At 39.4% G+C, this 16,949-nt stretch overlaps 1 non-coding gene across 1 annotated transcript; it reads left to right on the top strand.

The window, feature by feature from the left end:
* The first annotated feature begins 609 nt into the window (after nt 1-609).
* LOC118492729 lies at nt 610-715 on the top strand. Its single transcript, XR_004894731.1, has one exon. It is a non-coding gene; the product is annotated as a small nucleolar RNA R71 (small nucleolar RNA).
* The last annotated feature ends 16,234 nt before the right edge of the window (nt 716-16,949 follow it).

Raw genomic sequence — 16,949 nt, 5'->3', positions numbered from 1 at the left:
CTCCATCATCTCATTTCCACTCAAAGACCCCCTTGTTCTTGACCCGTTTGATATTGTTTTTGATATCCTTGGTTATTTCCGCCTCGGTACCCACCTTGGTTATTGTAAGATTGGCGTGAACCAAAGTTACCTTGGCTACCTTGAAAATTCGGGTTTGCTTGATTTGAAGGGTTCCCATATCTAAAATTCGGGTGGTTTCTCAACCCGGGGTGGTAGGTATTAGAGTTCATGTTGTTGTAACTCCTACCACCTCCTCCTTGACCTTGACCTTGAACCGCATGGACCTCCTCGTATTGCCCTTCCAACATCCCTTGGCAATTTTCAGCCGCATGACCTATTTCATTACACAAAGCACAAACATCATAAATTTGGTTAGTGGTTTGAACATTACCATCATCTATGGCGTGCACTTGAGGTCGGGTAGTGGTTGGTCGGGCTCTTCTTGAAGCTTGAGCTTTCCTCTTTGATGTAGTTGCCATGCTTTCCAAGAACTCCCAATCATCGTTCTCATAATTTGTTCCAAAAGTCCCACTGGTAATAGACATCAAATCACGTGCATCTTCGGCACTCAACCCCTCGTGGAAGGCATTCATCAACTCCCACAATTCAATTCCATGGTGAGGGCAATTTTTAATCATCATATTGAAACGCTCGAATGCCTCGTGAAACATCTCACCATGTTGTTGTTGGAAGCTTCTCAACCCCTTTCTTGCATCGTTGGTCTTTTGGGCGGTGTAAAACTCATCCAAGAAAGTTTGTTGCATCTCCCCCCATGTATATATGGATGCCGAAGGTAACGTGTAAAACCATTTCTTCGCCTTATCTTCCAAAGAAAATTGGAATAATACCAATTTGATATCGTCGCCTGAAAACCCTTGACTCCCAAGAGTGTTGCAAATCGAGTCATAAGCCTCTAAATAAAAGTAAGGCTCCTCTGTTGCCAACCCCTTGTACTTTGGTAAACTTTGCAAAGAGTTGGTTCTTACTTCAAATGTTCGCCCTTGATCATTATGAGGAATGACTACCGGTGAAGGGTTTTGAGTGATTACCGGCCGAAAATGTGCTTCGATGCCCCTCACATTTTCTCTAAGGTGTCTCCTTGGTACACCATACCTACCTCTTGGAATAATAGGAACATTTGGCCTTGGTACTTGCCCTTGTGGTGCGATTGGTTGTTGAAACTGTTGTTGTCGCATCGGTGGGCGTTGAGGTGGCCTTTGGAATTGTTGTTGTACATGTTGTGGCCGGACTTGTTGCAATGGGATAGGTTGTTTCATTGGTGGCCCTTGTGGTCTTGGCCGAATGTGTTGTGGTATGAGTTGTTGTTGTGGCATCCCACCAACACTTGTCATCCCTTGAGATTGACTTTGCACATACCCAAACTCCCCTTGATCACCATAACCTCCATATAAATATCCATCCTCATCGTAACCCTCAAATTCTTCAAACCCTTCATCATAACCATCTCCTTGGATTCCCGAAGTTTGCCCAAATGGAAGGGTCGAATACTGAAAACCCGATTGTTGTTGTTGTGGTCTAAAAGATGAAGTAGTATGCACAATAGTTGAATTTGGTGCAATTGTGAAAGTGGATGATGATTGACCCGTAGTTGGGGGAAAGAAGTGGGATAATGGTGGGATTGTGGTGGATGGGTTGGGTGACATTGGATGGTGTGAATTCGGCGGTGGTATTAGGTAATGTGGTGTTTGGTGATGGTTGGGTGGAAGTAGGTATAAAGGATGAGGTCGTTTGACCCGTTGTAGGTGGAATTTGTGAATCAGCCATGATGTTTCTCGGTGTGACGGGTGAAGCGGGTGAACCAATGATCTTGTTTTCTCGTACTAAAACTATGTTTTGTCTTAGCATTCTTTCAATTTCCGGATCAAACGATAGCGGTGATGACCTGTGAGAGCCCCTAGTATGCATACACCTGAAGTACCTGCACACTAAAACACAACCAGCGTAAACCCGAAAATAACAAAACAAAACTAATAAACTGACACACGTTGCGCACTACTCCCCTGCAACGGCGCCAAAATTTGACGTGATGTCGTGGTCACGCAAATTTAATCCCCAAAACAACTATAGATAGTGGTAAGAGGGTATCGAACTCAGGGAGTATGTGGAAGGTATATCGGTTGTATAGCTTTGTACTTAAACTACTATTAAACTAAAATTTCAGAATTTAAAATTCAAGAGTTTGGATTGTTGTTTTAGAAAACTAAATTAAAAACTAATTTCAAATCAAATGTTGGTTATAAAACAGATTAGGAGAGAACAATGACCATCTTAGGTTTCAGTTTCTTTAAACAATTGTGTGTAATTCCAACTAGAAAGAGTTACATAGACATAACTCGTGTATAGATAATTGAAGTGATAAAAGGGAAGAAAGTACTCGGATTAAATAAACGCGAGGTTGTTTCCCGATGACCAATTAATCAATAACCAACCCTAACCCTTCCCGTGATATCTCGATTGCCAACGGCACCAAGAACGTACGATTAAGACTAGAAATTGCAATATCGATTAACAAGTTACAAGCAATCAAACATACACCATGATATTCAAGCAATGCAAGTTATCATTCTAGAAATTCAGAAATAAAAACACAAAAGTTCAAAAGAAACCTTCACCTAAGATGATCACCGAAAAGTTTAGCCGGACATAGTTTGGTGAATCATCATACCAACAAATCTAATGTTCATAGGAATCATAAACACAAACCGAATGTTAGAAATTGTTCAAAACCAAGCAAGCACAACCAAATTCGCCCCTAGTGAGTTCCAAAACCGTCCAATGATGAGGAATGATGAAAAGACCCCATCAAAACTAATAAAAGTGGCAGTTACACTTTTCCCGTCGGGCTCCACCGTAAATTACGGTATCACCGTAATTTACGGTGAACATAAAAGTTTTACGGTGATTTGAAACTGATTTACGGTGAGCTCCAGATGAAATCCAGGTCCACCGTAAATTACGGTAGGACCGTAATTTACGGTGGTGAGCTGATATGTCTTCTTTGTTTCGTCTCTTGTTCCATGCTCGACCCGTTCATCTCCAAACTCTCCAAAGCTGCATTTAATCCATCTTTTAACTCCTGAACCGCACCTGAAACATAAGCAACGGTAGTTATCTAATTCAAGATAATTACACGATTAAGTGAAGGATTATTTCGTCCTTTAACATGATTAAGGGTTGTCCAACGGACCACCCGTCAATATGTATCGATTATAGGGAATTGAATAAGGTTACAATCAAGAATCAATACCCATTACTTAGGATTGATGATCTTTTTGATCAATTACAAGGAGCTAGGTATTTTTCTAAAATAGACTTAAAGATCCGGATACCACCAGTTGAAAGTACAAAAGGAGGACATACCTAAAACTGCTTTCAGAACTAGGTATGGCCATTATGAGTTTACAGTCATGCCCTTCGGATTAACAAATGCTCCAGCCGCATTTATGGACATCTGTAAACCATACTTGGAGAAATTTGTAATCGTGTTCATTGACGACATACTAATTTATTCTAAAAGTCAGGAAGAACATGGTGAACACCTGCATGCACTCTTAACTTTGTTAAGAAAGGAAAAGCTCTATGCCAAATTCTCGAAGTGTGAATTCTGGCCGCAGGAAGTACAATTTTTAGGTCATATGGTGAATCACGAAGGAATTCACGTAGATCCTGCTAAAATAGAAGCAATTACTAACTGGAAGGTTCCACGAACGGCTACAGAAGTTAGAAGTTTTCTAGGATTAGCTGGATACTATAGACGATTTATTAAAAAACTTCTCTAAGATAGCTGTACCTTTGATTAAGCTAACCTGTAAAGCAGTTAAGTTTGAATGGGGACCCAGATAAGAGGAAGCTTTTAGGATTCTAAAGCATAAATTGACGAACGCTCCAATCTTAGCTTTACCCGAAGGAACCAAAGATTTTAAAATATACTGTGATGCTTCAAAATTAGGATATGGATGTGTGTTGATGCAACGCAAAAAGGTAATTGCGTATGCCTCTAGGCAGTTGAAAAAGCACGAAGAAAATTATACAACTCATGACCTAGAGTTAGGAGCCATAATTTTTGCCCTTAAGATTTGGAGACATTATCTGTACGAAAGAAAGTTTACTATCTATACAGATCATAAAAGTTTAAGGTATATATTTAGGCAAAAAGAGTTAAACATGAGGCAAAGAAGGTGGATGGAAATCCTAAGTGATTACGACTGTGATATTCAATATCACGAAGGGAAAGCGAACGTAGTAGCAGATGCCTTAAGTCGTAAGTATCATGAAAAGCAAAAAAAAAAAAACGAGTCCGTGCTCTTAGGTTAAACCTACAATTAGATTTAATGGAACAATTGAAGAAAATTCAGGAAACGACAATCAAAGACGATGCCGAAGGAATGAAAGGTTACCTAAAGGAACTAGAACAAGGAGAGGATGGAATTTGGAGATTCCACAAGAAACGAATTTGGGTACCTAAGCAGGAAGAAGTAAGAAATAAGATTTTAGAAGAAGCCCATAAATCTAGGTATACTGTACATCCAGGAAACAATAAGATGTACCAAGATTTAAGAAAATAATTTCTGGTGGATAGCTATGAAAAAGGATATAGCTAGTTATGTATCTAAGTGTTTAACCTTTTCACAAGTTAAAGCCGAACCCCAGAAACCTTCAGGATTACTCCAACAATTAGAAATGCCTATATGGAAATAGGAACTCCTAACAATGGATTTTGTTACTAAGTTACCCAAAACTAGAAAAGGTAATGATGCTATTTGGGTAATTGTGGATCGATTAACCAAATCAGCTCATTTTTTTACCAATGAAGGAAACCTTTAGCGTGGAAAGGTTAGCCAAGTTGTATGTAGATGAAGTAGTATCCTTACATGGAGTCCCACTCTCCATTGTATCGGATAGAGATAGTCGTTTCACTTCCCGTTTCTGGACAAGTTTCCAAGAGGCAATGGGAACTCGACTTAATTTAAGTACTGCATATCATCCTCAAACTAACGGACAAAGTGAAAGGACAATACAAACAATGGAAGACATACTCCGAGCATGTGTAATTGACTTTGGTGGTAATTGGGATAGCCATTTACCATTAATTGAATTTTCCTATAACAATAGTTATCATTCGAGCATCGAAGCTGCTCCATTTGAAGCACTGTATGGACGCAAGTGCAGAACTCCCGTATGTTGGGCAGAAATAGGAGAAAGTCAATTATCAGGTCCAGAGATTGTGCATGAAACTACTGACAAGATATCACAAATCAAGGAAAGACTGAAGACTGCTAGAGATCGTCAGAAGAGCTATGCAGACAATCGCCGCAAGCCGTTAGAATTCCAAGTCAGAGACAAAGTACTATTAAAAGTATCTCCTTGGAAAGGAGTAGTACGATTTGGTAAGATAGGAAAACTGAGTCCCAGATATGTTGGACCATTCCCCGTGATCCAACGAATAGGACCAGTAGCTTATCGTTTACAACTACCAGAAGAATTATCTGGAGTACATGATGTGTTTCATGTATCCAATCTCAAGAAATGTCTATCAGACGAATCCCTGGTAGTACCTCTTCAAGATATAGAGGTAAATGAAAAGCTGAAATTCATTAGAGAAACCCTACAAATAGAAGATTGAAAGATTAAGTTTCTCAAACGCAAACGACTAGTGCTAGTAAAAGTCAAATGGGAATCCAAGAGAGGACCAGAGTATACTTGGGAACTGGAATCAAAGATGAAGCGAAAGTACCTTCATTTATTTAAGTAAATCTCGAGGACGAGATTTTTCTTAAGGTGGGGAGGATGTAACAACTGTCACTAAAATCAATAATTAGGACGATAATTAGTCAATAAGAAAACCCTAATTGAGACACCCAAGTAATTCTGCACTAACCCTAAAATTTTCAGAATAATCGGAATCCGGATCAGGGCCCCTAAAACTCGAGGGGGGGCAAACCCTAGTTGATAATTATCTAAAAGTTTTGTTGCTATGTTCTGATTGGCTGGATTTTTAAATCACCAAGGCTAGTCCCGAGTCTAGGCAGCCTATGAATTAGACTGCTTAGCTTACGGACCGTAAGGGGGTCAGGCATACGGTCCGTAAGGGAGACCCTAAAATTACTATAAATAGCCGACCTTGGGACTTGCACAGAGGAGTTGAAACGACGTAAATAGCTTCTGTGTACGTCGAGTTAAGGCTGTTATATCACAATTAAACACACACGATCACGAGGTGCTGCCGCAATCAGGATAATAACTCGATCGCTATTACGATTCAACGTCCGATCGACTATAACTATCCAACGATTGTCCGAGTGCTGCTCAAATTGAGCTTATACTTTGTTATTCATTGTGATTTCGACTTGAATGTTTGAGTGCTGTTCGAATTCGGACTATGCTCTGTCATTCGTTGTGAATCCATTGGATTGTTAAGTATCGCACTTGATAATAGTTGTGAGGGTTTAATCTCGTGAATTGACGTAACTGCTGAATTAGTTACCAACCCGTTTGTGTGTGTGCATTTTATTTAAAATTAGGTTAATCACAGGCAAATCAGTAAAGCTTATACTCTGCTCGTAAATCTGCAATGTGAGTCATTCTCTTTTTATCAACTGTTTTACAAAACTCCAAATTATTTTCAAAGTTATAGTTACAGTTATTAAGTCTATGTAATCACCAAGTTACAGCCGGTATGTGGGGTTTTGTATACATTACTTATTTCCCGTCAGACTTGGACAACGAGTTAGCCAAGGGGTGATCTGACCACAGTCACAGACACCACTTGGACAACGAGATAGCCAATGGATAGTCGAGTGACAAATACTGTGGGTAGTTGGTTTGATATCAGAAACATTGTAATTCCCCTTAATACTGTAAATTATAACAAATATGTTTTTGTATAAACCTGAATGAACTCACTCAGTATTTCCCACTGACAAAACCTTTTTAAAACACATTTCAGGTAATTACAGTAGATTGGAGTAAGAATTGGATCCAACACTGAAGGACTTCAAGAAGTGGCTTATTTTATTAATTAAATCAACGTATGAAATATTGTTTTTATTAAAAGCTACCTTTGTAAAACATGGAATTTATTCCATCTATTTAAATAAAATCCGGTGTTTCTAAACTCTGATATTTTTCCTAACTCACGGTCCTGATGAAATTTCTGCTGCAATGTTTTTCAAAATAATCACCGGTACCACTGGACTGCTCACGGCTTCCGATTCCGGCCAGGATGGGGTCGGGGGTCGTGACAGTTGAACCCACTGGTTTACAGTTGGACAGTGGTTACATCAATAAGACTTCATTGGAGGCAATTCCTTTTATAGCACCTCTGCCAACCACCTGTGGATTTATTTATCCTACTGGCAACATCAAAAGGTTGTCAAGTGTTGAAGGGAGAAGACCCCAGTACCAAGAAAAAGGGGCATCAGTGGTTAATGTTTGGAGTATACTCCCTACCTCTACCACTGATAAAACCACTGTTAGTGGGAAATCAGATGATCCCATTAAATTGGGTGATGATTTAAAATATCAGGATTTGACGGAACAAATTGAAAAGTTGGATACATCTGTTGCAGATCTTAAAAACATGCTACAGCAGGTGTTGAAAACTCAAAAGATGCAATCCACTGCTGTTCCACCTCAAGCACCTGCTCCACAACAGGCACCTGCTACAAATGAGCTCTGGAATCTATTTCAACCTTTTCTCCATCATCAAGCACAAATAGTAGATCAGCAACATGAAAAACATGTTCAACAGCTGAGAAATGCAATGGAGTCAAGGTTCAAGAACACTCAGGCTGATCTAAAGGCTCTCAAAACTCAGATCCTGCACACCACTGGCACTGCTCCTCCAATAGTTCTCTTCATTGATCAACTTCCCCCAGATAATGCCAAAAAGGGGGAGAAAATTCAGGAGTGGAAAAAGAAGGGAATCGAGGATGGTCTCTTCATTGAACCAGAAAATGCAAACATGACCAAACAGATCCCTTTGCCAGATGGAAGCAAGAAAATTGTTGTGACCACAAATGCACTGGCAGAAGCAGTTGCAAGTGTAAAAAGGGATAGAGAGGCCAAAAGGAAAGCCAGGGTGAATTATCCGGATCAGGGTACTTCAGGGTCAAAAGATGATGAAAATCTTGTTGATGAAAAGAAGAAGCCTACAAGAAGAGTAAGGCTACCCAAATCCATTCAAACCAGACGTTCAAAGTCTGTTCCAAAACCACCACCTAAAACAGCTGTTGTAACTCCTGTTGTACCCACTACTGTTGGTACTTCAGTGGTTTCAACATCTGCTCCCACTTCAACACATACCACTTCAACACACACTACATCCACTACCTTATCACCATCACCACTAAAAACAAAATCACCTCCTGCCAAAAGGCAGAAGACAGCAATTGTTACAACATCTGCTGTAAAGACAACAGTGGTTGGAACACCAGTTGTTTCAACAACTGTTAGTCAATCACAAATCACTGCCACTACATCCACCACCACTGTTCCATCCAAAACATCATCAGCCCCTCCTCAAACAAAGAGGAGAAGGCTAATTCTCAAAGATGATGACACTTCACCATCTCAAACATCTTCAAAATCTTTAGCTCTTGTCACAATACCAAAACCAGTTACTCTCTCTTCAGTTCGAATGCACAAGCCCTTACCTCCTGCAGTTGTTCAGTTTCCTCTTGAACTAGCAGCTGTTAGAGAAGAAATAAAATCTTTTTACTATGAGGATGACCCTGCCAAAAGGAGTTTGCCATCAATAAGAGGATATCCCTGGCCTAAAAATGTTGATGAATATTTGAAGATCAAGGCCAAGCAAGCAGAGGATATCTCAAAAAGAAGCACACAAGGGAAATCTGACAAAGAAATTTCTAGAAACTATCAATATCTGCTCACACAAGTCAGTTCCTTAGAACAATTTGCCAAAAATGTCAGTCAACAAATTTCAGAAAGAGCAGCTGAAACTTTGAAGAAAGACTACATTGAAAGCATCATGGCTCACAAGAAGTACAAAGGAGAGAGATACATGTACAAAGAGTGGACTGTTCCTGGCTTGAAAATGAAGCAGCAAGAATTCAAGACATGATAAAAAGGAAAGTCGCTCACACTCCTTCTGACTGGGCAAAGTTTAGAAAGAATGTACCTGACAAACAGGTAGAACTGAAAAGAATGAAAGAAGAACTGGTTGCTGCTGAATATGGAAACAAAAGACAAATTGCTAGATGGAAAGAAGATGTGGTCAGGATCACCTACAAAAGGTTGGAGGAATTAAGAAAGAAAGATCCAAAAGTTCCTCAAAAGCCTGACTATCCTGAAGCTGAGGTTTCAAAAAGACCATCAAAGCTGCAAATCAGGAGAGCCACTGCTCCAACTGGTGCTGCCATCTATAAAAGAAGGACACACAAACAGTTGGGAGCTGAAACCATCCAAGAGATGATAAAAGGAGATGACCTTGTAAAAGAAGGCATAAAGAAAATGATCATAGAAACTCTTGGTTTGGATCAAACTGCAAATACTGGTCAGCCAGTTATGAATAGGCCAGCCTCACCAAATACCTCTGCTAATAAACATCTCCCAAGAAACCCACCAGGCTCAAAAATACAAAAGTGGGAAACTGACAAACAGACTTGCGTATTGACTTTGCTCAGGTCTGGGGGAGAAGTGGAGAAAATATCAAGGGAACAAGCTCTTGGCCTGAGTCTTGAAGATTTGCAGGATCTCCTTGATCTTCCACTTAGCAGGGATGATGAAGACACAGATGCCCTTGACTTTGAACTACAATTTAAAGGACAGATAAGGGAACTGTTAATGAGGCAATAAATGTCCACAATAATGAAGAGTTTTGGCATTATCTGTTCCAGGGGGAGATTGTTGGGATTGAACCCTATCAGAGGAACAGATAATTAAAGCCAAAACTGGATCAGAACAGTGGATTCACAATAAGCAGATGTTTACACTAAGCTCTCCCCTTGACAGTGGTTACCTATCTGCTGATACACTCTAAACACTGCTCAGAAGAATAACTGATGAACCAAACACTGATGAAACAACTAAAGACTGCTAAAAGGCAAACGCTGAGCTCTATCTACTGTTGTCTCTTAAGTACTGCTGAAGATCCAAGCACTGCTCATTCAAAGACTGATCACCTTTTGAAGAAAGCACTGATGTTCAAGTAATCAGTGCTTAGGCTACAACAGTGGAACGTGAACAGTGTTAGACTTGTTTTGTATTGTTGATGTGCGTAAAGTGTGTTATGTTTTTAGATGTATATTTAAGCCCTTTTTACACTTTTAGCCAAGTTTTAAATTTATAAAACACGATATTCACTAACACTAAACACACATATGGGCAAGTGCACCCATCGTGGACGTAGTATAGTGTTGGTAAGATACCGAGGTCGTCCAAGGACACAAGAGCTTTTAGTACCGGTTTATCCTCAACGTCTAATCAAATCAAAAAGTTAGAAAAATGTTTTAAACTAAGAAAAATAAAAACTAACTAAATGCTAAAAATAAAAATAAAATAAAAACAGATAGACAAGATGAATCACTTGGATCCGACACGTGTATTAGTATAACCTTTGATTATTTTCGCACTTTTGCACTTGTTTAAGAGATTATCTTAGTTATTGTAGTAGGCCCCTCTTTTGAAGGCGACGTTACCCTCAACCCAGTAGTTTGAGTCAGCAAGGATACAGTCCTAAAGGGTCGGATTATTGAAAGATAATGAATTAAGTTATTAATGCAAATTATGGTAGGCCCCGCTTTTGGCGGTGACTTTACCCTCGGCTAAGTAGTCTGAGTCAGCAGGGATACAGTCCTAAATAGCCGGGTTATAGTATTAATAGTAGTTAACTTATGAGGGGGTCAAAGAGTTTGGATCCCCGCCATCCAATACCTATGGGCATTGAAGGAGATCCTACTAAATTTGACCCAGGTCCCAAGCAGGACCTCTAAACGCTGAACAAGGGCAAGACCCTTACCAAACCGTTCCCTTAACCCCCGACCAGGTAGCCAACATACCTCCATATAGACCGTGGAGATATGAATGGTGAAAATCTTTTATTTTATATAGACAGTAAAATAATGCCAAGACACCACGGACAAACGATAAGGAAAGATCACCTTCAACATAAGTAACTAGTTATTAAAGTCATTAATACAAAACCAAATAAAAAGTGCAAAAGATTAAAAATAAAAAGTATTATACTAAACACTTGTCTTCACCAAGTGATGTAAGAGACTTAGGCAAACATGGCCTTGATTGTCAAGAACTCTTACGATCAATCTTGGATCCCGAGACGACTCGCACACTCTACGATGGACAATGGATGATGGTGGTGGATGATGGTGTTATGGTGGTGGTGGGTGGTGGATGAGGTGTGAGAGAGGTGGTGTGCCAAGGGATGAGAGAGAATGAAGCCAAGCTCCTCTATTTATAGGCTGAACAGAAGGCTGGACACGGCCCCGTGTCCGCTGGACACGGCCCCGTGCCCGCCTGACACTCTCTCTCCTCATTAATTGTAATTGCGAATTACAATTAATGCGCCTGCTGTACTTTCACCACGCCCCCGTGCTCGCTGGACACGGCCCCGTGGTGGGCAATGGAAGCTTCTACTGGTTTGTCTTTTCTGCTGCTTCCTGGGCACGCCCCCGTGTTCGCTGGACACGGGGCGTGTTCAGACTCTGTTTCTTCTCTTTTGCCTTGGGAGGTGCCGTTGAGGGTCCGGGCAATCCACTTTTGTTCCTTTTTCTTGTATTTATGGTAGAATTAGTAGTCTTTTTGCTTCTTTTGTGATTTTGAGCTCATTTCATCCTGAAAATACAAAAGGAAGACAAAAACACTATTTTTCCAACATTAGTACTTAAAAAGGGTTAGTTTTATGCCTTAATTGATGTGTTTTATATGTTGCATTTTACACACATCAATTGTATTATCAATCAGTTGTTAGACATCAGTAGTTTTGTATAGATCAGTGTTTATAGGTTGTTAGGCTGTTAGATGTCACTATCATGGTGACGTCAGCTGAGGTACATCAGTAGTTTGGTTTGCCTATAAATATGACAGTACTCTATACTGTTATATTTGATTCGTTTTGAGTGAGTTCTTCTCCTCAATTCAATCCTTTCATCTTGTGCAACCAACCCTGGAGTATCAGGCTGAGGGGGAGCTTTAGTCTGTAAGCTTGCATTGTAACCTTTTGCTTTTAATGTAATCTTTCGACTCTATGAAAAAGCAATTGTTTATCAAACTATATTCTCCTTTGATTGTGTTTACAAAGTTTGTTATCCATTTCCGCTGAACTTAAAACTGCTCATATCTATTTGATTTGTTCAAACATCACAAACAAGCACAATCATGAGAGCCTCGGATCCTAACAAGTAGTTGCCGAAACTAAGTCCGTAGAGTAAAACCTAAAGAACTATGTAAGAAAGGTTTCGGGGACGAAACCTCTTTAAGGGGTAGACTTGTAACACCCCAAAACGGGTTTGGTAATCAAACCCCGTTAATTCTAAAAGACGGGTAAAGTACCGTTAGTGGTAAAAGTAACCCGGTAAATATTATGATTAAAATAAATAATCCTAATATTAACTACAACGTGAATAAAAGCTTTTAAGGAAATGCGTTTATAAGAGGCCCGAATTAACGGGACTTAAATTAAATCAAGTCATAATTTTCCTGAATTCACCAAGTAGCTAGGAATATTAACCTAGTTAAAAAGGTGTCTTAAAACAATGAAGAAAACATGGGTAATAACCCTTTTTATAAAGTTACAAACTAGAGGGGCTAAAAATGGAAGATTCGAAACTTATTTATTAAAAACAAAACACTACACACACACTAGTGCGTGTGTGTGTGTGTATATTATCAGGAGCAGAGCTCCCAATGGAGTAAACCCTAGTTCATCACAAAATTAACAAATTGAAACTCAATTCAAATCCCAAATCAATGCATGAACACATATCAATGATCACCTAGTCGTGGGGATCACAAGGTATGTTGAATTTTATGATTTGGTGATACTTTGAGATTATGATGAACAATCATAATCGAAATTCTGGAATGAATGTTGAATCTATGAGTGTTATTGTGATGAAATTTTCGTTTAGAAACAAACCCTTGTTGAAAACTTGATGAATTGTTGTCAAAACTAGGGATTTGATAATTACCCTATTATGTGTTAAGTGGGTTTTATGATAATATGATGAACACTCAGATTAGAATGTTAAATTGATGAATATTGATGTTATGATATAAGTTCTAGGTGTAGTTCATGAACACAAGACATAGAGGTTTGATTTTTTGATGTAAATCTTGGTGAAAATAACTAGTTATGAACTAGTTAGTAAATATGTAAAATTATGCACATTAGGTGTTCATTAAAATGCCTAAATGAGAACTAAAGTGTTGAAATTTGGGGTGAAACGCATATTTGAATGACATGGCAACTATGCCTAATATGAAGTGACAAAGGTTCTAAACATCATGTTGAATTAGACTCAATTGTGTAAACCGTGTGATTGAAAGTAATTAACTTTTGATAAGTTAATCTAACCAATGATGAAGTCGAATGGTAGTTTCGACATAGAGAACAAGTAGGGTGGAATGGTCACGATTGCTAATGACTAGTATAACCACCTTGTAAATGTTGACAATATTTTGACGCCTAACGAGCTAGGTGGAGGCTTGGGAAAGAAGCGGTCAAACGAATCAAGCACGAGAAGAAAAGCGTATTCGGGATGCGAGGTAAGTGAAACTTACACACTTATGTAGAATACTTGTTTATTTTATACGTTATGAATGCGATAACGATAACATCAAAAATACGGATTTCCGTTAAGAATATCTTGTAGTGTAATCTAATAATGAGGAAAAAGGGTAAAAATGGAAATTAGTCAAGTGTTGACTAATGTAAATCGAAGTTAAAAGGATACCCATGGCGTAAGCCGAAATGGGTTGAATTTGTGAGAAAAAGATTTAAGAGAAAAAGGATTTGGTAATAAAATCCGGGATGGGATGGATGTATGAATTGGAAATCAAAAACCATGTTTTTGATTAAATAGCAAACGTTCGGCATATAGGCCAAACGGGTCGAATGGTGGTGATAACACCATATGACAATATCGACTAATGTGGTTGTCGAGTCTTATGTTAACAGGAGCAATTAGCAAATCGGATAATTGCGTCGCCATAGATTGTGTGATAATTAAAGCGAGATGTAAATCGGGTCTATTTGTTGACCCGGGCCAGGTACGCTTATATGACTTTATAGTTAAAAGTGCAGTAAGGTCGAATATTTAGTGAAGTCTTTCATTGCAAAATGAAGGATTAAAAATGACCATAAAGCCCTTGATGGGTAAACCGGGTAAAACAACCTTTAGAGGTTGTTTAGAAATTATTATTATGATTTTATAATCCTTAGATGCGTATAAAATCTGAATGCATAAACTTTCAAGGGTTGAATGCCCTAAATGTGTCTTGCCGTAAAACACATTTGAGAGGTAAAAACTCGGAATAAATAGTCTATTACTTTAAATCCACCACAATCATAGTTGTGGTGGAAGCCCAATCAATATGAATGGTTGAAATTATGAGGCATACGAGAAATGGGTGTGATTTATGCTTAAAAGGACATAAAAACCCTTAATGGGTCAAAGTAAGATTATAAGTAAAATGGGTAAATAATGCGTAGGAACCCGTGGCTGGAACCTTATATGATAGACAATGTTGGAGATAAAGGGTTTGTGAAAAATGGGGGTCGAACAAACATGTTTGTTTGATAAACACATAGACGGGTCAAAATTTAGTAAAAAGATAATAAGTCGAAGGCTTAAAAATCTCAAATTTATTTAATCCAGATGTCGGATTTTAACTCCATGTGATGGAGAATTAAATTACGATCACGTAGGAAAAAGAATCGTGTAAATCGGATCAATAACGAAAGAGTTATGCTCGTTTTCGTAAAATCAAGCTTGGCTGGGAATATGCAACAACTGATGCGAACATTCTGTCAAAATGAGGCCGTGGCGTCGCGCCATGGCCAGAAGGGTTTGCCGTCGCGCGCGACGACGGACTACATTCTTGAAATTCTTGTTTATTTTGTTTATCTTGATTATTTGACCCAATTACCTTGTAGTACTTGTTATTTAACTATCAAAACTGACTTTTAAGTTGGTTTTGATCATAGGTGAATGTCGAGAGTCCCGGGTGAAGATCAAGCGACGAGCAAGAACCGAACACACGTTAAATGAAGCTTCCGCGTCAAATCTTGATTTGTTTAGTTATAAGTGAATTATGTAAACACTTATAAATATGTTTTTTTTAAATGTCGTAAACATATGGGAATGTTAGTATGAAAAGTTTTCGTAAAGTCACATTTTAGCATTAAAATGTGTATTTTATTTTTAAAATCTTGATTAATTGAGACGGTCGTTACAAGCACTGCGAAATCTGAAAGAATGTGATTTTTGTAAGGTAAGACTGGCGAACGATGAGGTTCTTGATGTGACGAGCATGGGTGACTTAGATCTGAAGACTCCAGTCGGTTCATGAACTTTGAAGGATGTCCGGGTAATTCCAAGTCTGAAGAAACAGTTGATTTCTGTTGGGCAGTTGGATGAACAAGGGCACGAGGTTAAGTTCAGGAACGGGCAGTGGAAGGTTCTAAAGGGAAACCTAGTCATAGCTCGAGGAAATAAACGGGGTTCGCTGTATATGGTCAGTGTACCGTCTGAGGGAGTAACCGTCCCAGTTCAGAAGAATACCAAGATCCGGTTCACAGAATCTCGTGGGCAGAAGAAGGTTTGTTTTGCAGGAGACAAACCCAGAGCCACAGGTCAGATTCAGATTGAACGTGCTAGGAAAGGTTCAGAGAAACCAGTCAGGGGTTTTCGTGGCAGTGGGAGCACAGGTAGTGCTTCAGTCAGAGCTCCCAGACGACAGTGGGTTAAGAGAACCTGTATTCCAGCGGTGAAAGTCTCTCCAGTGAATTACCTGCTTATGATGGAGAGTGTTAGTTCTCAGGTTTTCTCAGAATCTGGCAGTTCGTGTCAGTGGGAGCCGGTGGAGATAGAGAATGGGTCTGGGGCAGACTTAGCCATGACTGATGTGTTGAAGCTAATGAAAGCTTCAACGGGCCTTCGGGATAATTGAAGAAAAGGTCGGGTAACTAGGAAGGGGCTAAGATCAAAAGGTTTTTACAGAAATGCAGATGCACAGTTGAAGCACAGGTGAACATTATCCCGTGGCTTCAAGTGAGAGATTGTTGAGTATGAAGCCACTTGATCTAGTGGACATCAGACAAGCTTCTCTGATTACAGGATTAGAGGATAAGGGGCAGGGGCCATTATTCACGGATCTTGTTTTATTTTACTTCTTTCTCTTTCTTTAATCTCTATATAAGAGATTCATATGTATTGTAATTCCTGTACCTCTCCAAGTATTATAAACTCCTAGTTACCCATGGACGTAGGTCAGTTTAGACCGAACCACGTATATCCTTTGTGTTCTTGATTGTGGCAGATTGTGTGAGAGCGTTCGATCCTAACAACAACAACCCGTCGCCGGTCATTAATAGTTACCAATCGAAACTGGGACTCGATATGATAATTAAAACCCTTGTGTTTCCCAACTCAAAATTGAAAACTCATACCTGTGGTCCGCCGAATGTGTTGAATAATCTTGCCTCGGTTCATCTTCAATCAGTCCGCAAACAACAACCATCGACGGTGGCAGTGGGGTTGGCAATGACGGTGAAGGCAATGGCGGTGAAGGGAAACCTCACACCTCACCCTCCTTTATAACAAACTAATGAAACTGGATATAAATGGATGAAAACTTACTCGTTTGTACGGTTCGTCTTCTTCACCGGGGAGAATTAGGGTTGTTGCCATCCAATAGTCCAGGGTGAAGAATTGATTTCAATGATGTGA

The sequence above is a fragment of the Helianthus annuus genome, chromosome 5 (genome assembly GCF_002127325.2).
Source record: "Helianthus annuus cultivar XRQ/B chromosome 5, HanXRQr2.0-SUNRISE, whole genome shotgun sequence".
NCBI lineage: Eukaryota > Viridiplantae > Streptophyta > Magnoliopsida > Asterales > Asteraceae > Helianthus > Helianthus annuus.
This window is presented reverse-complemented; position numbering and strand designations above follow the sequence as displayed.